The sequence below is a fragment of the Cyprinus carpio genome, chromosome B3 (genome assembly GCF_018340385.1).
Source record: "Cyprinus carpio isolate SPL01 chromosome B3, ASM1834038v1, whole genome shotgun sequence".
Classification (NCBI taxonomy): Eukaryota; Metazoa; Chordata; class Actinopteri; order Cypriniformes; family Cyprinidae; genus Cyprinus; species Cyprinus carpio.
The window spans coordinates 6,261,529-6,285,285 of record NC_056599.1 but is presented as its reverse complement, the minus strand read 5'-3'; the positions used below and the strand labels follow the sequence as shown (position 1 = coordinate 6,285,285).

The following is a 23,757-nucleotide window of genomic DNA, read 5'->3' as shown; positions in this document are numbered from 1 at the left end:
CTTTCAGTGCTATCAAACCTATAAAAAATAATCATAAAATAACACATTTTAGAGCTGTACCTGCAAGTCACCTTTATTTATATAGCGCTTTAAACAAAAAAAAGATTGTGTCAAAGCAACTGAACAACATTAATTAGGAAAACACCCCCCCCCCCCCCCCCCCCCCCCCCCCCCCCCCCCCCCCCCCCCCCCCCCCCCCCCCCCCCCCCCCCCCCCCCCCCCCCCCCCCCCCCCCCCCCCCCCCCCCCCCCCCCCCCCCCCCCCCCCCCCCCCCCCCCCCCCCCCCCCCCCCCCCCCCCCCCCTTGTGTCAAAGCAACTGAACAACATTAATTAGGAAAAAACAGTGTGTCAATAATGCAAAATGACAGTTAAAGAAGTTCATCATGCAGCTCAGTACAGTTTAAATAGTATCTGTGCAATAATTTGCAATCAAGTCAACGATATCGCTGTAAATGAAGTGTCCCCAACTAAGCAAGCCAGAGGCGACAGCGGCAAGGAACCAAAACTCCATCGGTGACAGAATGGAGAACAAACCTTGGGAGAAACCAGGCTCAGTCGGGGGGGCCAGTTCTCCTCTGACCAGACGAAACCAGCAGTTCAATTCCAGGCTGCAGCAAAGTCAGATTGTGAAGAAGAATCATCTGTTTCCTGTGGTCTTGTCCTGGTGGTCGTCTGAGACAAGGTCTTTACAGGGGATCTGGGGCTCTAGTCCTGGTCTCCGCTGTCTTTCAGGGCTGTAGAGGTCCTCTCTAGGCGCTGATCCACCATCTGGGCTGGATACATACTGGATCCGGGTGACTGCAGTGACCATCTGATCTGCATACAGACTGGATCTGGTGGCTACGGTGACCTTGGAATAAGAGAGAAAATCCCTAAGAAGAAGCCAAGTGTTATTATTTTCTTTTTACTTTCTGAAGTTACCAGCTATTTTGTTATTTATAGATCATGAGAAAACAACTTGTTTAAAGTGTATGATAAATGCCTTTAGGACATTCATAAATCAGGGAACAAATGCATGTTTCCTGTTACACAGCACACGTTTAACAAAGTCACCCTGAAGTTGTGAATCTTCAGAAGTGGAGCCAATTAAAATTAGAAAACTGCTTAAAAACTGCAGCCTCCTCTCTCCAGACCTTTAAGTCTCAACTTAAAACTCATCTTCACTTTGGTCTCTAAATAACTCATTACCTTTCTGCTTCTCAATTTCCCAGTTTCTGTCTGTATGACCACCTTTTTGACATAACTGATGTTTATCATATGATTGCATGACCTCTTGTTGTTAATTATCTGTAGTTCTTTGTCAACACTTGTTTGTCTGATTGTCTGCTGTATTTTGTTTACCAATTCCTTCTATTATTTTGTAAAGCATCCTTGGGGTCTTGAAAGGTGCTCTACAAATAAAAAAAATGGATTAAACCTGGAATTCATTATGATTTAACACTATTTGCTTAAAGCTGTTTTGTGTTTGATGAGAAATAAAAGCAAAAGCTCAAGACTGTTTTCTGGTCATTCATCAGTGTCTTTGAAAAGATACACAATCAAACTGACGTGAAGACAGTGACTAACCTCATTCTTCTGTCTCTATACATAAAGACACATTTACATAGATGGCCGAACATAATCACCTGATTTTGTAAATGTGGACAATTACATTTGCATTAAGCACCCAGTTTGTGCTTGTCTATAGCAATGAGTCTACAATAGCAGAAATATGTCTTTTTAATGAAGGGGTCCATGCTTTACAGTTTCTGTGTATGTGCTCAATAGCAATGTGTTCATCCTGTCTTGTGTTTTTCATCTTACAGTGACACATTCAGCATTAATGTATGAGATCTCAGTGAAGAAGCAGAACTGGTGTTTTGTGTTCACTGTTTGATCCTCATGATTCATTCAGAGCTAAACACTAGAAAAACCAGTTCAGAAAGCTCAGTGTGGACATCAGACAGACGTGCTCCTCGTGTCTCTGCTTCACTTTCTGAAGTCTCTTCACTTTGAACTGAAATCAGATTTCTGCTGACTCTATATCAGGGGGTCAAACTCATTTTCACTGAGGGACAGTTCAACATTATGACTGCCCTCAAAAGACCGATTGTAACTGTAAGACTGTACAAAAGTCACCACTCCTTAACATATTGTTCAATATCTGTCTCTTTATTTTATTATTACTTAAGTTATAAAGTAGTATATGCATTAGCATATATGTAAAATATGTTATTGCTCTGTGTTATTTTGACATAAGTACTTTTAATATATCAGGTTAAGAAATCCCCTTTGCTCCATAAATCAAAGTAAATAACAAATATCATCAAGCACAAGTCATTACATTAACTTTGTTAAAAACTTTACTTTTTTAAAAGTAAAGTGTTACAAAAGTGTTACTTTTGAGAGGTGCAGAACTATGGTACAACATGGTACAGCTGCTAAGAATGTTTGACAAATTTGCTATTTACCAAAATGAAAATGTTTATCAATAGCATAATGTAGAAACAACATAAAGACAGTATATTTGTAATATTTGTTTAATGACTGAAGGCCAGTATCACTGATAACAATACAGATGCCTTTATAACATTTTTCTTTTTCTTTAATATTTAATCCAGCATTTTGTCTTTGGAGAGGGACCTTCATACTTAAAATAGCAATTGGCCATTTGGGCCGCCACTTTTCATAAACATATAGATTTATTTTGCATCTGAAGAAGCTACAATGATAATGCGTCTAAAGAATGTATTTGAGAAGTTTCTGCCACAGAGAAAAAAGACCAAGCAACTGAAACTGCTACTTTGTTTATCTTACTCAGATCGGTATATTTATATATATATAGTATATCAAATCCAGCCTGAGCTGCAGCAGTATACACACAGAGCAAACAGATCTACAGAGAACAGCATCAGCACAGTCCTTCACACTGCACTCAACCTCCTCCAGCTCCAGGAGACCTGTGTAAGAACGCACATAATACATTACAGCTCACAACACAACACTATCATATCAAATGAACTTTACCTTTTCTTGTTTTTTATTTACATTAATTAAACATACGGATACACTACAGTTTCATTAGGCTGCTGTCACTTTAAGAACTAATGCGTAGATCCAGTATACTGACACATCAGATTTTCTCCAATATATCGCTTTACCCCAAAGCCAAGCTCAGAATTTAAAATAAAGTTAGATTAATCACACAGTTCTAAAGTGGAAGAGATATCTCACTTTTGGATTGTAAATAATGAAAACACATTATAGACAAATGCCTTGATATGATCACATATAAAAACAGTTGGAAAGGTACAATTAGCTTGATAACTTTTATGTAGCAATAATAAACTGTAAGTGGTTTTTCATAATTTCTCCAGTACTGAAAGCAGAACCGGTCACCAGATCAGAGCTTATCAGTACTACAGTCTTTTATATTTTAGCCCCAGAGCTTGTTTAATACCGAGTTCAGATACCATCCATACTTACAGAAGAAGCACAGAAGAATCAGTTACAAATCCACATGACAGTATATCTTGCATCTGCATTTTCTAAAATTCATCAAGTGGAGGATTTATTTTAAAAACAACAATGAAGAACAAGTTAACATTAAATCTTGGTGTCTCTTTAAAGTGTTACAGCCTCTTCTTCAGCTTCCTGAACAAGAACAGTTTGTAAAAATCTACTTTCCTTCATGAAAGAGTCAGCAAACTACAAGTGATACATGCATTATAAAACAACTGAACATAATATGAAACTCATAAGAATGCACAGTGATATTTTTTATATCATGAAGCAAAATGATAAAGAATGATACAAGAATAAACCTTTCGGACATGTTCTTTGGGGAGGAACTCTATCTTTGAGTTGATCTGAATCTCAGTTGAATCTGCTGGTTTTGAAGATGAAGATGAACTTTATTCACTTTGAAAACTTCAGATAATGTTTCTTTGTCATGTCACTTGTAATGACTGGTTAGGACAGATTTATCCAGACAATATTTTATTGCTTGATATATTATGGTGTCACTTTTGGTGAGGATGCAGCATCAGATCTGAAAGTACTGGATCTGAAGATGATCTACTGTGATACTTTTTTGTGTGAATGTGTAGAGAAGATGATTGAATGAAACGCTTCCCACATGCGGTGCAGGGATACGGTTTCTCTCCCGTGTGGAGCCTCTCATGTGGTTTTCAGGCTTGATGAATCACTGAATCTCTTGTCACAGTGTGAACACTTGTATGGTTTCTCTCCAGTGTGAATCCTCTCATGTGTTTTCAGACTTGATGAATAATTGAATCTCTTGTCAGTGTGAACACTTGTATGGTTTCTCTCCCGTGTGAATCCTCTCATGTGTTTTCAGACTTGATGAATTACTGAATCTCTTGTCACAGTGTGAACACTTGTATGGTTTCTCTCCAGTGTGGATCCTCTCATGTCTTTTCAGACTTGATGAATGACTGAATCTCTTGTCACAGTGTGAACACTTGTAAGGTTTTTCTCCAGAGTGGATCCTCTCATGCAGTTTTAGATAGTTTGCTGTAGTAAAAGTCTTTTCACACTCAAAGCACATGTACTCTCTCACACCAGTATGAATTTTCTGGTGTACTTTTAAACTTTGTAGCCATGAAAAGCTCTTTCCACACAAATGGCATGAATGTGGCTTCTCTTTTTTATAAACTCTCAGTTGTTTCTTCAGGTATGAAGCTCTCAAAAATGTTTTGCTGCAGTGATCACATATGTGCAGTTTCTCTCCAGTGTGGATGATCATGAGATGCTTAAGGTTTGCTGAGTGTGCGAGACTCTTTCCACACTGATCACATGTGGAAGTTTTTTTTCTAATGTGAATCATCTCATGTGCTTTCAGATTTCCTGACTGATTGAATCTCTTTTCGCAGTGTGAACACTTGTATGGTTTCTCTCCAGTATGGATGTTCATGTGATCTTTGAGGTTTGATGATTGTTTGAAACTCTTGCTGCACTGATCACACGTGAATGGTTTCTCTCCAGTATGAACTCTCAAGTGAACATCAAGACTACTTTTGCTTGTCAAACTCTTTCCACACTGAGTGCAGGTGAAAGATTTCTCGGCTCTTCTTTTCTTTAAATCTTTCTGTTTGCTCTGAGAGCAGCTAAAACTTCTTTCTCCAGTTTTAGCATTATTTTTCTTCTCATATTCACTCAATTCTTCAATCTCCTTGTTTTCTTCAATCGACTCTGAGATAAAAGAAAAAACGGTTCATTTTCAGCAACTTTCAGTAATGAACCCTGATGTTACAGTGTAAAGTAGACAGTTGCATTACAAAACTTTGGTCATTTTGATGCATTTTTTTTTAAATAAATTATACACCCCTGAACCTTTCCAGGAACGAGGTACATTGATCTCCAAATTATTATTTTTAAAACATTATAATCACAAATCCTATGTTTAACTATTAAATATGTTTGATCAACTACATCTAGCAAATTTTATTGGGAAAATAAGTAGTTCATAGAAAGTGTCCCATATTATTACAGAGCTATAAAGATTGTCCTATTACAACAAACAAAAACTGTTTAAAACTTAACCTTCAGTCTCATTAATGAAGAATAAAGACCAACCTGTTTGTTCTTCAGTATCTTCAGTGTGTTTGATTCTGCAGGGTTCTGGATCTCTCATCTTCTCTCTGCCCTCTTTAATAAACTCAGTCTTTACAGATTTCAGCTATTCCTGATGATTTGATGCTCGTCTTCTCTTGTGAACTGATGGAGATACCCCTGCATTTATTGGTGAACTGCTGCATGTGTGATTGTTGTGGGAGGAGCTTCACTGAACATGAATGTCTGTGTGGAAGAAGCAGATTTGCCCAAACCAGTAAATCAGTTTACTTGGTTATTTTTTTAATTAATTTACACATTTAAGGAATATAAAAAATATTTAAAAGGCTCATTCAGTAACACTGCTCTCACATCTATGTGTTTCTGTTTTCTGTTTTTCTATTGTTAACATTTCTGTCTATTTTTTATTTTTTATTCTGCCTTTATTAACATACAAGATGTCTGTCTAGAAACATAGAAAATGATATAATGTAGATTCTTTCAAACATAAATAACAGTAAGAATGAAAAAAATAAAATAACAGAAAATTGATGACACCCATCTTCATTAATAACAAGTAAATAACTACAACACATAATATATAAATATAGTTTGATTTTCTAATAACTACATTCAAAGCAAAACGTAATTAAGTCATGGACATGTTTTAGTGATCATAAAATCTTCTCTACTATGTAAAGTAACTATAGCAAATCTTGATCTGCCAAATATAAATGTCAGAAAAAAAAAATGTAAATGCAGCAAAAATAATTGAAAAAGTTACACTACTATTACATTTTAAATAGGGTAACTTGTAATCTGTAACCTATTACATTTCCAAAGTAACCTTCCCAACACTGCGAATAACGGATGACGAATAATTCTGCCCGAATATTTGGCTTAGGCTGCAGCACATTCTGGTGTTTGCTAGATTCAGTGAGCCAGGGGATAAGTGCGATATTTTACACAAACCTCTAAATTCACGCAATAATGAGTGTGTGAAGTGAATGAATGTAAACTTTTTGAATGAAAAGAGCGCAAATCAAACGCCGCATTGCTGTTGCCACTCAGAAATGCATTTCTCAGAAATCATAGCTTGGCAAGAGTAGGCTTAATATTACCTAAAATAATAAATCATACACGTTCTACTATTTGTTTATATATATATATATATATATATATATATATATATATATATATATATATATATATATATATATATATATATAAAAGGCAATTAATGATTTAAACATTATAGGCTACGATATGATACACCACTGAATAAGCACAGCGCGATCGTCAATCAAACCGCCGCAATGCCGTCTCTGTCTCGCAAAATCCAAACCAGCTCTCTGTCAAGAGTAGGTTAATCAACTGAAATACAGATACATTTTCTACTAGGCCTACATTATCTTTTGCTGGTTTAAAGAGATCTGCATTATGAAAATGTGCGCCTTGAATTCTCAGTCCTGTTCAAATGATCACTAAATGATCGTCATGAAATCTTCCTACTTGTATTATGAATTTATTTTTAGAAATTATTAATTTTATATTTTAGAATACTGAATAGAGCAAATAGTCGATACACAAATATTTTTCCATACTATGTTCTCTTTTTTTCCCCCAGACCTGCAAAGTACTTACTTGAAATGCTTTTTAAAACTGTGCAGGAACCGGTGAGCAAAAGAAACCCTTACTGTTTTAATTTAGATATTTAAATATTTATTTATCAGATCTCGAAAGTACTCGAGTCCGGTCTCGAGACATTTTTCTATCGTCTCGGACTCGTTGGTGTTTGCACTCTGACTTGTCTCGGACTTGGTCATTGGACTCGCCAAATGTTCTCGTTGGTCTCAACCGAGTCCAGCAAAAATAAATAAATAAATATTTTTTAAAAACACAGCATTCTCCTTCAACCCCAGACCATATTTGCATGTCGCGACTGAAAACGTATGGAAAATGCTAGCCGCGCCGCTTTCTCCTTTTTTTCCAAAGCACTATGTAGCCTGCGCTCTATGCTTGCGCTCCAGTGGCGTCTGCTGTTGCTAGGCAACAATGACCTGCTCTCCATGAAGACGCAGAATTTTCAGCAAAAAATAAATGGATTTCCAGCACCAAAAATCCCTTGTACAGCTATCCTTGTACAGCTATGATCATCTGTTTCTCCATCTGTTTCTCCATCTGTTTCTCCATCCAGCTTTCACCCAGACACCAAGCAGTTTCTGCCCAGATCCGGCCCACATCTGGTCGGCTTCCCAGGTAAAAAAGTAGTATACTTTAGTGTATTTGAAATATGAATGAAGTACATGAATTATAAAACAAGTATGCTTCTACTTGTTGTACTTTATTTAAAGAGTATTTAATATGTACTTTTTAAAAGTATACTTCAAAAAAGATGTAATTAAGTTCAACTTAATAGTCCAAACAGTAAGTATACTAAAATAACATTAAAAAAATAATTTTTTAAATTTAACTTTTTAAATAATACATTTTTGAAAATTAAATATGAATTGTATTGAAGATTAATTTTTTTTAAGTATATTAAATTTGACATACTTAGAGTGGCAATTCAGTGTACTTATGGGAAGTATATTTTTTTTGAAATTAATTGTTAGTATACTTTTTTAAAGTGTACTATGTTCTCACTTCATTAGAAGTGTGACTTCTGTACACTTTATACAGTACACTCTAAAATAAGTGTATTTTTAGTGGCATATCAGAGTACTCTCATAAAATATGTTAAAATACAAAACTGTATAGTGGTAATTTAGTGTACTTTTAGTAAGTACGCTTATTTGTAATACAAAGTATAATTTATTAAAGTGTACACTGATTTCACTTCATCTGTAGTGTAATCTTAGTAGACTGTAAACAAAGTGCACTAAAATTTAAGTGTACTTTTATTAGCATATCAGAGTACTGTCACAAAAGATGCTAAAATGCAAACACTTTTAGTGGAAATTTAGTCATTTATTAATTTACTGTAGCCTACTAATGGAAAGTGTATTGACATTGTTAGGCTGATTTCTTAAAGGGTCATATGCTACAATGCTGCAGTGAGTAAGACAAGTTCATTTTTTTACTGTTACATCTTGAATTAATGCACAAACACTTGATTGACAGAAGGGTCACTTTATGTAACAGGTAAAGAACAGTAATTCTTTGTACAGATATTGTATTTACAAGTCAATTCAATAGGTCTCAGGAATCTTGGACTTCTTGGCAGTATTAAATTTTCTTGATGCCACGTTAATCTCGTTCAATGTTGTTTGGCAGAGGAATAACATATACCTTCTCCCTGGATTCAACCATGACACATTTGCATGTCAATGACTCTGGATGGATGGCATACACTATATTGCACTCAGACACTTCATACACAAAGCTTGATGCAATATTAAGTGTTGTGTCTCTGCACAGCTTCCTTCAAGACTTAACAAGCTCCTTGACCAAAACACAGTGTGTTGCACCAGAAACGACCAAATTCACAATTCTGACTAATGTGCCATTCTGCAACTCAACAACAGAGTTGATTCTTTTCTGTAGGCGGTTGTTTGTGTCAGAGTGATACAGTATTCCATTCACAATGAAACGGTTGTAGTAGGAGGCTTGTTTCACTCTAACACCTAGTAGGTCATCTATTGCAAGCATGTGTAAAACCGAGACATCTTTCTGTACTGATTTACCAAAAACTCTGACATGGGCACTGATCTGAACTGATTTGTCAGTTGAACACTTTCTGCCCTGTAGTTCATAGAAAAGATCTTTGACATACTCATTGGCATTATGCATAACTGTTGCTCCTTTCTTTGTGAGACTCCTTTCCCTAAGGTACCTTTTCATTATTTGGACAGGGACATGAGTTGTGCCATTGAAATATGTCAACAGGGTGCCGTTAAAAGATTCAAAGGAAAATGTGGATGTGGCCCACAATGGTCCCCAGTTCCTCACACTCGCAGCAAAGTGTGTCATGAGGTGCACATTAAATGACACATTTGCTGTGCCATATAATCCCTGAAACTCCCTGACAAATTTTTTCAATGCCTGCTCAGCTATCACCACCTCGGCCTCTCTGATCCTTTCTTGCAGTAGATGATATACTGCAAAAACCAAAAGGAAAAGATGATTCCAGTATTTTCTGGGGAGGATGCCATTTAAAACAGGCAAAGCATAAAACAAAAGAAACGACCTCCACTCAGACGCCTTCCAGAACTTCCTTTCTTGCATAGATCGTGGTACTCTTGTGATCTCAGTTGGTAGTGAAATTTTTTTAAGCACTTCGTCGATCTGCTCAGTTTGGGTGCCTATGTACCAACCATGCTGATGGTTTGTGGAATCTAACCACAGAGAAGTCAGCTGTCTAGTAACTCCAAGGCATACACTATGCTGATATTCTGGAACAAAGCCTTGCACCATTTGAAATTTGTCTAGTTTCATTAGTTGACTTGGGCCTTTCACTCCCATTATGGGCTGCTGAGGTGTTGCATTCATGGCATTGTCAAAATGCTCAACTTCTGTACGAAGACGGGGTTCAGGAATAACATATGGATAGGAGCCTCCACCTCTGTGGTAACAGAAGTCACAGCCATAAATGCCATTAAACTGTTTCTTATTTTGGAGAAGTGGCCTTGCAACTGAATCTGCACTACATACAAGTGCATGCACCTTTGAAGTGCAACCATCTCCCCAGGTGATCCCATTACTTTGAAGTTCCTGTAGCTCTTTTACAAATGGAATTAGGAGAGTCTGTATATTAGGCTTGCTCTCTCCAAACCAAAGACAATGAACACATATGTTGTTCTTCCTATCTGTAGGGTGTAGCTCTATGATTTGGCACTGAATAGGCCATATTTGGCATCTAGAGCTTTTAAAAACAGGGATCCCATCACTGTTCCAGATCAGACTGATGTCATCATCACCTATTTCACCACTATCTTTAAGCCTCCTATACTCCCCTCCACATTGCACATCACAAATAAAACCTGGAGTTGATGTATGTCTTTGGATTTTGATGTTGGGATTTTCCAGAATCTCTTTAATTTGCAAAGATAAACTGATAACCAAAAAATATGAACCCTTTTCTAGACTAGCTTCCACATCAAATTCTGCCTCACACAGAACACACTGTGTCAAACCACATTCTTTTGTTCCAATATAATTTGAACACTGATGGCAGTAGAAATGGGGCACATACTCGCCATATTGGCCATAGGATTTATGGAAGAGATATGAGGTTGCTGGTATCAGTGCAGGGAAAAGTTCATGAAAAATTCTTAAAAGATGGTCCAGTGCAATCCCGGTCAGGTTATGCCTCAGGACGTAAGCCATTAGAAGGAGCAAACTTTGACCTTTGGTAATTGGTGCTCCAGGGTACAAAAGGTCATCTCCACAATTTCCATCCTACAAAATGACACATTGAGATTGAAAAAAAACATTCAGTACAATGAACAAAACATTCTCAAGTATTCAGGTTTATCATATCTTGTCAAGTTTCTAATCATTTAAAAATGCCCTATATGAATGACACAGAACACATTAACTTTGCTCTACTACCTGAGCAAAATCTAACACTAGTAAAAGATTATAATTATTTGTGATATGTTATTTTCTAAATATGATTACACATGAAATGTATGCATTATTCTGGGAACCCTTGGGATCAAGCACTTTTACATATGAGTTCATCTAACCATTTTTAGTTTATTATTAGTCTCTGATGGGTTTTGATAAATTGTCATCACTGAACTTAAATTTACAGATATTTTAGGGATTCCTTGTGTGTAGCTAGCTTTTGGGGGTCCCATTTTCTAGAATCTTGTGCCTTGCTGCACTCTTTGGGCATGGTTTTATGTCAGCCAGAGATCTCAATTCAGCTTTATTGTGGCCTGCTGAGCAAAATGGAAGTGCCTGACATGAAAATAAAGTCTTTGTGATTCTATTCTATTCTATGGCAGAAGAATGAAATTTGTTGTTCAGATTGTGTGCATCAAGTCATCATAGCAAATCACTCCTGTAAAAGATAAACTAAACGAAAACGCAAAAGATGAACGATAGCCTGTAATTAATTGTAATCTTACCTGTGACGGATTTGGGTTGGGTCTCTCAGCCTCTTGTTCTTGCATGGTCTGGTGGTCTCCTATATCAACCACATCGTCCTCAGCAGCTGATCCATTCTGAAGTTTGCACAAAGTGTGTGGCAAGTTAGTCACTGAATCAGGTGTTATTTTGGTATTGAGTGGGATCTTAAAACACTAGAAGTAAAGAAACCTATAATGCAAATGCTAGCCTATAAGTAATTGTAATCTTACCTGTGACGGATTTGGGTCGGGTCTCTCAGCCTCTTGTTCTTGCATGGTCTGGTGGTCTCCTATATCAACCACATCGTCCTCAGCAGCTGATCCATTCTGAAGTTTGCACAAAGTGTGTGGCAAGTTAGTCACTGAATCTGGTGTTATTTTGGTATTGAGTGGGATCTTAAAACACTAAAAGTAAAGCAACTTGCTCCACCTGCTCCACTCTGAAATTAGAAAAAAATGTGTGAGCTAGTTTGTTACGTTGTAGGAGTCAGTTCCTCAAAATACAAAATACCATTAAACTAGCATAGTGAACAAATGTGTAATACCTGTGTCCTGACCTGCATGTTTTTTTTTTTTATTCTGCACACTATTGCCACTAACCTATACGTTACTACTACTAGATATTTTGTTGTACTACACTCTGCCCCATATTGTATTGCACACACAAACACATATAGACAGAAACCCTCTTTTCTTGGGCATCCTGAACAATTTGGTGTATGATTTATGTGAATATCATACATTGTTCCATCAAATTGAAATTCAAAGTTTAAGTAAGCAGATCTGGTAGATTTTAAGTTTGTACTTAAACATTTCAAGTTAAGAACAATTAAAATCTGAATACACTATTTCAAACAATTAACTTAAAACCTTCATATAATCTCAATGTGAACACTTTCATTAGTATTAACTTATAGTTTTAACAAGCTAGTTTGCTAACATACTATTTTGTTATCATGCTAATAATAATGTTATACAGCACCTGCTGTATGAGTGCAACAATATAAAGATTTTATTTGCTCTCAAATCAAGCTGCATGCACCACATGTCACCATGATAGTTACTATCCTAAAACCAACATGAACAGAAATTCTTCTAAATTAGCATAACAAAACATTAATCAATACTCGATATCCCACTTAACAATAATTTTGCACAAAAAAAAACATTATATTACACTTAATTTTAGCATTTACTCTTCTATTCAAGTGCTGGGAAACAGACATCACAGCCGTTTCAGTTAAACTTAAGTTTGTTTAAAATAAAATAAATCATTTCATAAAACTCAAAACAATGAAACAGATCCGTTTACTTAAATATATCAGTTCTGTGAACTTGAAAGAAAAAGAAAGTGCTAAATACTCGTAAAAGTTAATTTGACTGAACTAATTAGTTTAATTTAAGTTTGTCCTACTCAAACCAATTGATTATTTTGAGCGTTAGGGTTTACAGTAAGTTTCCACACAGACATCAGGTACAGACATGGGTAGTTACAGGGTAGCCTATAGACTGGCACACAGGCCTACTAATGTCTACAGGAAACCATCTAAATGTAAGTAATTCAACAATTGTTGGTCACATTGTTACAAAGTAAAAAAGTAAAGAATAGACAGTTAGGCTATAAGGAATGAATTATGCATTGTCAGTGTCCTGACCTTACTGTCAGCTCTCTTCCGTTTTCCTGCTGTTGGCTGTAGTGGTGCATCATGGTGAGCTGGAGGCTGTAAGCAAAACAATTGTCACCATCCATGTCAGTGCACAAAATAAAATCTAACCAAGTGTAAGTAATCTTATATTAAGATGAAAGCATAATTTTGGTATTGTTTTTAGTGTCAAAGCAATTTGGGAATTAAGCTAGTTTTTTGGCTGAAAACATTACACGTTGTAATCCATGCAATGGCATAATCATAAAAAAAACTTTACATCATCATATATGCTAGCTTACTTCTCTGTCATGACGTCCTAAAATTCTGTCAGGGACTTCAACACCAGTGCTGCAAAGGTACTGCTAGTACTGTTTATGTCTTCTGCCTTTTCCCTGAAACAAAAGACAATTTCAAGACAGTATAGCTTTATCCTATTATTACCATTATTATTTATTATTAATATTATTAGCAGTACTGCTATACTAGGGCCTTCTTCTTATTATTCTTTTTATTATTATAATTATTATTAGTATTATTGTAGAAGTAGTAGGCCAACTACTACCATAATTATAAGAAGAAGAATAAGAAGAACAAGAAAACATATCAAGAATTTAAAATAATGATACAAATTATAATTACCTTCCTGTGTCTGTATTCTGTTGTCCTTGGTATTTTCTTATTAGTGACCAATAAGTAGGACTTGTAGTTTGATTGTACAGGTGGCATATTTGAATAACTATTGTTGAGCACTGCAACAGATCAAGATTCAAAAATCAAGACTAAGCAATAGATGGCTACGAATGGACCCAGTAATTGGACCTACCCCCCAGTCGGTTCCCACATCCAATCAGTGTGCGCAGCATCATCGACATCCAATCACTATGTAGAAGTTTGGGCGGCAATTAGCTACAGTAGCCATATAGTAACGGTTAATGTTTGAAATTCATCACTGAAACTCAGGCGGTAACAGGGTAAAGTTAGCACCATGTATGGGTTGTTTTATTTCGTAGAAGGGTCCGTTATTGCAGAGAGTACATCTATTATACAGGATGCATATATAAATGCTGGTGTTACAGTGACCTGCAAGGAAGACATCCAGTCCCAGGAAGGCTGGATAGAAGTGATTTTGCCAGCTAAACGCAGGCAAGATCCGAAGCCGGTTGCAGCCAAACTGCTGTTCATGGCGGGTAAGTTCTAAAACATTGGAAATATTCGGAATACTCTTTGTAACATTAACTAGCCGACTACTGTCATGTAATTTAACGTTACTGATGATGAAGTGCTTGAAACATGGCGCTTTTCCATTACATGGTACCTGCTCGACTCGCCTCGACTCTTACGAAAAAAAGTACCTTTTAACGTTACCTGGCCTGCTAACAGGTACTTTTTTAGTACCACCTCAGCTAGTTTCCAAGCGAGCTAGCCAATACTGAAAGGTGACGTGAAAACGACGGATGGCGTGGGGTGGGGTGGGGGTGGGGGTCCTGAACTGTATTTTTATACAGTTTAGCCAGCGGGTTTTTTTTATTATTTTTATTTTTATTTTATTTTTTTTGCTGCCTCCAGCATCATTTGAAACAAAACGTGTCTTCTGGCTGTGGCAACAACAACACACCTTCGACGTTCTGTGTGTGTGTCGCGTTAGGTCACGGCAGTTGGCGCCGCTTTTTTTACAGTTCTGCGGACTGCGCGGAGGCTCCAGGCAGAGCTTTCGCCGTAGCCTACGTACACACACACATGCTGGCTCGACGCACACACCAGCGCACAAGTATAAACATCAGGCCACTTACATAGGCTGATGTTTATACTTGTGCGCTGGTGTGTCCGTCAAGCCGGTATATAAGACGACCAGCCATGCTGAGGAGATACTAAAATCTGCAATGGAAAACGGACGCACAGTGTGTCGAGGCAAGTAGAGTCGAGGCGAGTCGAGCAGGTAACTTACCATGTAATGGAAAAGCGCCATAATTAATAAGTCCTCCTATAGAGAATGCTCCAACACTAGCGTTAACAGACCCATAGCTTATCTTTGAAGTGTTTGGCTTAGGTTCTAGTGAAGGTTTAGCTAGTAACGTTAGTATTATGGAATTTGTCGCTATGCACCATGACCATTTAATGAAAATTCTGATAATTAGTTAAGACAAAGTTACTAAAGTCATTCGGTTGTTGGGGACAACATATTTATAAGGTGCAACAGGCTAAGATATAGAACAAATACAGTTCTGTCAAGGAGACATTTTCAATGTGCAGAGGGATGGACTCCCGCCATAACGTGGTATGGACATTAGTGCCCAATACTGATGAAAGTAATAAAGTACAAATAAATTAAATGACAGTGACATTGCTGTTTTGAAATTATATTTTTTTTATTAAAAGGTCACATTGAATTTGTATTTTATGTGTCTTCTTCACAGAAAACTACAAAGAAGTAGTCCAGAAGCGTGTCGCTTTCCTCAAACGGGGGGATATTTGGTCTTCCAGTAGTCAGTCTGGCCAGGAGAAGGGGGTGGTGAAGCAAGGAATGACCGTAAGTTTGATTTATGACTTAACAGTTATGGAACATTGTGATTCCAGTAGGGCTGAAACGATTAGTCGACAATATCGACAAAAGAAATGTTGACAAATATTTTTGTTGTCGAGTAGTCGTTTTATTTATTTTGACCTAATTTAGAGCCTGCAGTAATGCGGTTTGACCAGTGTGGCGCTGTAGCGCAAGACTGTAATTCAGCTCTCCTCGATGCAATTCAAGAGAAGAAGAGAAACAGCACTCAGCGCTGCTTCAGAGAAACGCACCCAAGCCGAACAGAATGGCGTTTAGATATGGAAATAAATGACACGCGCTTTCCTCTCAATAACGAAATAACAACAACAACAAAACTCCCAGCAGTGTGAAAGTAGCAGTTAAAAATGCATCTTATTACACCGATGTGGATGTTTGCACGAGCTCAGTAAAGCATTCACGTCACGTCTATAGTATTTAAATCAAGAAGCTTTACGGTATTAAATAGGGCTGGGAAAATAAATCGATGCATCGCGAATCGAGAAATGATTCAGCATCGATTCTGAGATTTTCCAAATGCATCGTGATTCTTTCTTGAATCGATTCTGAGCTTAGTTTTTAACAGCAGATGGCACTGCATGCTTAAGAAACAGCCGTACTCTGCTTGTTTCCATATCCTTACACACACTAAAACTAAAATAAGAATTCCTAAAATTTGAAAAGGTTGAAGCGAATTAAAAGGTGTTCACATTAACATGTGTTCACATGTGTTTACATTAATCTCGCGTCATACAAGCATTCTAAGCTGAGGTGAAATTACATGACTCAGCCGAACGCACAAGCGCTCTTTAGCACTCTTCTTCATGAGCATTTGAGTGTGCGGATAAAAACTAGATTAGAGCGCCATCTGCTGTTAAAATCTAAGCTCAGAATCCATTCCAGAGGATTCGCGATGCATTTTAAAAAACTAAGAATCGATCCACAAATCAAACCACCAACAATTCATCGTCCCAGCCCTAGTATTAAACATTATTATTAAATACTTGATTAAAGTGATAGTTTGGTTTGCAGAGATCAAAGCTTAATCTAGCTCAGGACTGTTTTGATTATCATAACCCATGATAAAAGTAAGGTATTTTAAGAGAGATTACCAGTCAAAAGTTTTTGAATGGTAACTTTAATATTTTTTTTTTTTTAAAGAAGTCTCTTCTGCTCACCAAGCCTGCATTTAGCAGTAATATTGTGCAATATTTTTACGATTTAAAATAACTACTTTCTATTTGAATATATTTTAAAATTTATTCCTGTGATCAAAGCTGAATTTTCTCCAGTCTTCAGTGTCACCCAATCCTTCAGAAATCATTCTAATATGCTGATTTGCTGCTCAAGAAACATTTATTATTATTATCAAGTCTATTTTGAATAATATACCTTCGTTTGCTGTTCTCATTCCTCGACGGTGTGTGACATTACTTAAAGTGGTGGTGTGGACATTTTCAAAATCATTCTCTTAAACAAGATGTACTGTATGTTGTCAGTCTGGTTCACAGATGGCCAAGATAGGTGAACAGCTCAAGAGGGACCTCAAACGGCAACCTACAAGACAACTCAGTTCTACTCCTGCTAGATATGAGTCTGATTCTGATGACACATGTTGTGATATTTTTGATCCTCCCAAAAAACGAAAAATGGTAAGTTTAAAAATGTAACTGACTTCATCAAATAATGTGCAGTGTTCCCCAGAAAATTTTACAGAGTTTACAGTGGTGGATTATAGCCTATTTGTGCTGAAATGCATGTACTATCGCACTTTGCGCTTTAATTGAATTATGTACCAGTACCAAAGTCCAAACCCAACCTACAAACCTATATGCCCTTAGTGCTCAGGGTAAAGCTTGTGATGTAGCAGAACTGCATTTTTGTGAAAATGAGTTACTATTCAAGAGTGTATGAACTGTTAATTTCTACACACACTCACACCACTAAAATTGTATTATGGCATGTGTATGATTAGGAGTGCATAGCTGCCATTGTTGTTTAAGGTAATTAGGTTGATGTTTTCTGCATAGGTGATTAACACCAGTGAGGAGGAGGAGGACACCATCCCTCAGGCGGAGTCTCAGCGGCCAGGGACAGTGCCTGCAGTTTTTGTTGAACTGGATGAGGACAGTTTTTGAAGGCTCTAAAAGGTGGGTGGGTGTATATGTATGCTAGTGATGCCAGGGTTATCTCTGCCACCATCTGAACCCTCCCATACACCTGCAGTCATTGTCATTGAGGTCCTGAAATCAACTTTATGTATTCAAGACATGCATCCCACTGTTAAAGGGTTAGTTTGCCCAAATAGCAAAATTATGTCATTAATAACTTACCATCATGTTGTTCCAAACCCGTAAGACCTTTTTTTATCTTTGGAACACAGTTAAAGATATTTTAGATTTAGTCCGAGAGCTTTCTGTCCCTCCATTGAAAATGTATGTACGGTATACTGTCCACGTCCAGAAGGGTAATAAAAACATCTTCAAAGTAGTCCATGTGACATCAGAGGGTCCGTTAGAATTTTTTGAAGCATCGAAAATACATTTTGGTCCAAAAAAATCAAAACCTACGACTTTATTCAGCATTGTCTTCTTTTCTGGGTTTGTTGTGAGAGAGAGTTCAAAACAAAGCAGTTTGTGATATCCGGTTCGCTAACGAATCATTCAATGTAACCAGATCTTTTTGAACCAGTTCAACAAATTGAACTGAATCGTTTTAAACGGTTTGCGTCTCCAATAAGCATTAATCCACAAATGACTTAAGCTGTTAACTTTTTTAATGTGGCTGACACTCCCTCTGAGTCAAAATAAACCAATATCCCGGAGTAATACATTTACTCAAACAGTACACTGACTGAACTGCTGTGAAGAGAGAACTGAAGATGAACGCCGAGCCAGATAACGAACGAAACATTGACAAAACATTGACTTCTTTCGGACAGTTCGATTCAATAAACCGGTTGAAGAAAATGGTTCACCAGTTCTTTTGCGCTCGACGTAATGACGTCATTGGCGATGATTGCCCTTGATTCAAGCCTTCGGTTTACCCGCGCTCATAACATTAGCACAGAATCAATCACCAAAAGAATCAGTTCGGTTCAGACGCGCTGTGTGTCTGTCTGCTTCACGCTGAATCACGCATGCGCAGTATCATCAGCTCCTCAGTTCTCGAACCGGACGCGTCCGACAGAAACGGTTCTTGACTCGAGAACGAGTCAATGTTTCGTTCGTTATCTGGCTCGGTTCAGTCAGTGTACTGTTTGAGTAAATGAATTACTCCGGGATATTGGTTTATTTGAACTCAGAGGGAGTGTCAGCCACATTAAAAAAGTTAACAGCTTAAGTCATTTGTGGATTAATGCGTATTGGATACTCGAACCGTTTAAAATGATTCTGTTCGATCTGGTGAACTGGTTCAAAAAGATCCGGTTACATCGAATGATTCGTTCACGAACCGGATATCACTAAACTGCAGTGTTGGGAACGCGCTCACAACAGACCCGGAAAAGAAGACAATGCTGAATAAAGTCGTAGTTTTTGCTATTTTTGGACCAAAATGTATTTTCGATGCTTCAAAAAATTCTAGCTGACCCTCTGATGTCACATGGACTACTTTGAAGATGTTTTTATTACCTTTCTGGACATAGACAGTAGACCGTACACACAGCTTCAATGGAGGGTCAGAAAGCTCTCGGACTAAATCTAAAATATCTTAAACTGTGTTCCGAAGATAAACAGAGGTCTCACGGGTTTGGAACAATATGAGGGTGAGTTATTAATGACATAATTTTGCTATTTGGGTGAACTAACCCTTTCATTTGAAGAACATGCATGTTACGTGTTATGTCTTGGAATACAGACCTGACTTCCCAGATTACAAATTTGAAAATCCACTTAACTCTGCCATTTTTGCCGTCATTGACTACTGTTAATACTTCTTGTTTGAATTTCGCTGATTAAGCAATATGGTAAACGTGACAGTGGGTTGGTACTGATTAGGGCTGGGATAAACAAATTTTTTTTATTATTATTATTTTTTTTTTTTTTTTGCAATTAATTTAGCGATTATTTTTCGGTGCATCGATTAATCTAATGACTCTTGTTTTTGTTTTTTCAGTCCGATTCTATTTCGGTTTGATTAGATTATCGATAATCTCCCCATTAATTGACTAATACCAATTTATAAAAAGTCCAAAATAAAAGACTATACAAGTGCAAAGTAATGCATTCTTAGTCAAAGGTAGCGTTCGATAAAACCTTGAAGCCTTAAACACATAGGCCTAACTTACTAAAAAAAAGTGCATCTTGTAATTCTTCTTTCAGATGAAAATAACAACAAATTGATGTCTAGCATTCAATAAAAAAAAAGGTCACCCAAAATACTTGTTTAGAGCAATTGAAAGAATACAGTAACCAATGTAAACTTGAGGGCTTTAAGCTAACACAGAGAGTGCTTTTCCAACAAAAAATAAATAAAAATTAACAGCGACAGTGGGAGGCAGCAGCCTCTCACGGTGTCCTTCCTGAACCAACAGAATTTAACATTTGTTGAAAACACATAGTCCTAGCTTACTGAAAAAAGTGCATCTTTTAATTCTTCATTCACATAAAAATAACAACAACGTATAGTAATACACTCTGCCACTCACCTTTTTCTTAAAAAATAATACTAATGTAGGTAACTAGAATTTAATAAATGAAACATTATTGTAAAGTGTACCGATTTGTTATACAATAACACATACATACCATTAGTAAAAAACAATACATAAAAACTGAACAAACCATTCAATTAAAATAACTTGTTAAAATGAGTCATTAGTTCGTGAATCGGACATGTCATTATTGGACGTGTAGCCTACGGCAGGCACTGTGTGATTATCCTGACAGTTTATTTTTTAGCACAACTCACACTCCGCGGTAATTCAGCAAAAAAAATATCTCAGAATGCCCCACGTGAAACTTTGTTCGTCCCAGCCCTGGTACGGATATAACTACAAGGCCTCTGGCAAATTGGCGCAGGTACCAATACTGTGACCACAAGACATATTGCGTTTATACATCTGTTCCCATTCCATAGCGATTGAATATATAAAATTGTGTTTTCAATCATTTATGTAGATTTATTTATTTCATCCACTCCAAGAAATAGTTCTAATCTCTGTTGCCAAGCAACGCAACATATCAGTCAAGAGAATGGTCCAGTAAGACTGGCTATATGGTCTTATTCACATAAGAATTTGCAGCAGTTTCTTGCAGGGTTCCCACAGGTCATGGAATATTTGGAATATCATGGATTTTCAGGAAAAGTTATATCAGGATAATTTTGGGGGCAAAGTCATGGAATATAAGGGAATTTTCTTTAAGCAGTTTAAAATTGTCTTGCCAAAATACATTTAATACAAATAAATTTCCACGCAAAATTGGTGTATATCTTGTTAATATCTTTACTGCTTGCTTGAGCAGTTGTGGTTAACCCAACTTCAATTAAAATTTCAATGACCATTTATTCATCTCACACTCTAAATAGTAAAAGATGCTTGAACGCTATGAGGTTGCTTTGAAATCCTTGGTCAGTTAGTTTATTGCACCATTCATAGTTGGTCATGGAAGTTCAAGTTGTTTTTCTGGGAAAGTCATGCAATTTTACATTTGACTTAACTTGGGAACCCTGTGCTTCTCTATACTACACAAGCTAAACTGAACTGAACGCCCTACTCCATCTTCACACTCAATAATGGATTTACTGCCCTGTGGCTTTGAGTGAGTGGAACATTCATGTCAAACATGCATGCTAGCTATGGAAAGTATGAGTAAGGATCCTCATCCAATCAGAAATAAATAAAAGTTAAACCAGATGTAGCTGTTGTAAAATGACATTTATATAGGTGCTATTTTGTGTCACAATGTGATACTTATTCTTTGTGTCATAATGTGATACTGACCCTTTTTATACTATATCCTTATTTTAGAGCTGCCAGGACTGGTGTCTTCACTCAAAAAAACAGTCCTAAACAAAATGGAAGATTCACCTTTGTCTTCCATGATTTCCAGCCAAAGCGAATCACCGCGCACTGGCAGTCACACTGGCAGTGAAGAAGACATGGTATGACTGAAGGACCTTAAACCAATCCTTGTTATGTCTTTGTTATGATTGGGTGCAAAAAGCATACACAAAAAAATCTTACAAGATCGCTCGAGGTACTGTTTGTGTTAAAACACTTGAAGCCAAGACACGTGCCAACCTGCCCTATTGAGAAGTGTTTGTAATTTACCTTTTGTGTTAATCTGCTTGTGTGTTTTCACAGGTGTCATTGGGCAACTCATTAGTGCAAGTCCCAAAACGCCTCTATCAGAGGCTGAGTGGGAGGAGGATGTCCCTCTTCACACAGGAACTGGCCACATTGGTGTTTGGCAGGGAAACTTTGGCCAAGGCAACCCTCACAGGGAAAGGAAAAAAAGGCGAGCTGAAGGAGCAGCTTGAGCCAGAAAAACCAACGCAATTATAGGTACAGTAATGTCATAGTTATGAATCAAAATCCATTGTCATGATTGATTAACAAATCCATTATCATCAATGATTGTATTTCAATGTTATACATTGTCTATCCTGTTTTAATTCATCCCCATGTCTCTTTCCTGTTTTCACAGATGCAGTCAGGGAGCGATTCCCCAACACCGAGGTGGCAGAGATCCGGGCCCTTCTACGGAGAAAGTGCAACAATGAGAGCTATAAGGCCTCTAGTAACTCAAGTCAGAGCTAGATATGCATGTGTAGTAAGTTGTTTTGCCATTGTTCTGTTATCGGCATTTCAGAGAAAGTCGACTGTTCAAGGTTCCTCCTTTTGCCAATATCTGCTTTTGTGTGTTACTTTTGTGTTAATAATAAAGATCCTCTTCTGAAATGCAATTTGTAATCTGTTGATTTCATGTACTTGAACTGAATTGTAATATAATACACTTGTAGTATAATACCAACATCCATGCTCAAGTATAACAAAATGGGGATAAAATTACAAATGAAATGTACTTTCAATTTGTTTCTACCTTACACTATAATAACATTGCATTGAAAGTACGTGTCTATGATGTTTAGGTTGTAATTGAACTTCACTTCAAAAACATTATTATTGTCATAGTGGAACACTTTAAAAGCACTAAATATAGTTAGGAAGTACATTTGTAGATCACTTGAAATGTTACAGAGGCATACTAAATTAACAGTTTATAGTAATTATAAGTATGATAGCAGTATGCACAAAATGTACTTAAACAACTATAATTTGCACTGCAATGCCTTTTTAAGTGTATTTCCATTAGAATGGCAATACAATGCAATTGTACTATAAGTGTGCTTAATTGCTCATGAATCTTGATTTTCATTAGTGTATTTCAGTGCTCTTGAAGTTTAAAAAAAGTTGTTCCATTTTAGTATACTATTTACACTAGAAGTGTAGTCAAATAGATGTTAAGTTGAAGTTAATACATAATTGAATACACTTAACTATACTTGGATTTGACGAAAATAGTACAAAATGTAGAAAATATACTTAGTACACTTTATTAAAGTATATTTCTAATAGAATTCTTTTTCACCTGGGTTGGAATCCATGTGGGCCAGATGTGGGCCGGATCTGGTCCGAAACTGCTTGCTGTCTGGGCAATTTTGTTACAGGAAATGATGTGCATGACCAGCGGCGCACTTGCTGTGTTCTGAAAAGTTTAGATGTTTCTAATTAAATTTTCTACCTGTTAGATTGTGTTTTATTTACATCTACACATAGGTAGCCTTAAACTTACCCTTTACAATAATGAAATACTAATTGATGTTGTACAGTATAGGGGTTGCAAGATACTGATTTCTACTAGTCGATTTTTTATTTAAAAAGAGCTACTCTACTACTCGTGGTTCATTCTATTGTAAATGAAAACACATTAAATA

At 36.9% G+C, this 23,757-nt stretch overlaps 2 long non-coding RNA genes and 1 pseudogene across 2 annotated transcripts; 2 read left to right on the top strand and 1 right to left on the bottom strand.

Annotated features, from left to right (window-relative positions):
* Positions 1 to 3,056: 3,056 nt before the first annotated feature.
* Positions 3,057 to 23,757, bottom strand: part of LOC122136721 — a 690,060-nt pseudogene continuing 669,359 nt past the window's right edge.
* On the top strand, positions 15,851 to 17,950 carry LOC122136745. The gene is made up of 3 exons (XR_006154332.1): positions 15,851 to 16,274; positions 17,316 to 17,468; positions 17,847 to 17,950. It is a non-coding gene; the product is annotated as an uncharacterized LOC122136745 (long non-coding RNA).
* On the top strand, positions 21,817 to 22,725 carry LOC122136742. The gene is made up of 3 exons (XR_006154329.1): positions 21,817 to 21,921; positions 22,124 to 22,324; positions 22,467 to 22,725. It is a non-coding gene; the product is annotated as an uncharacterized LOC122136742 (long non-coding RNA).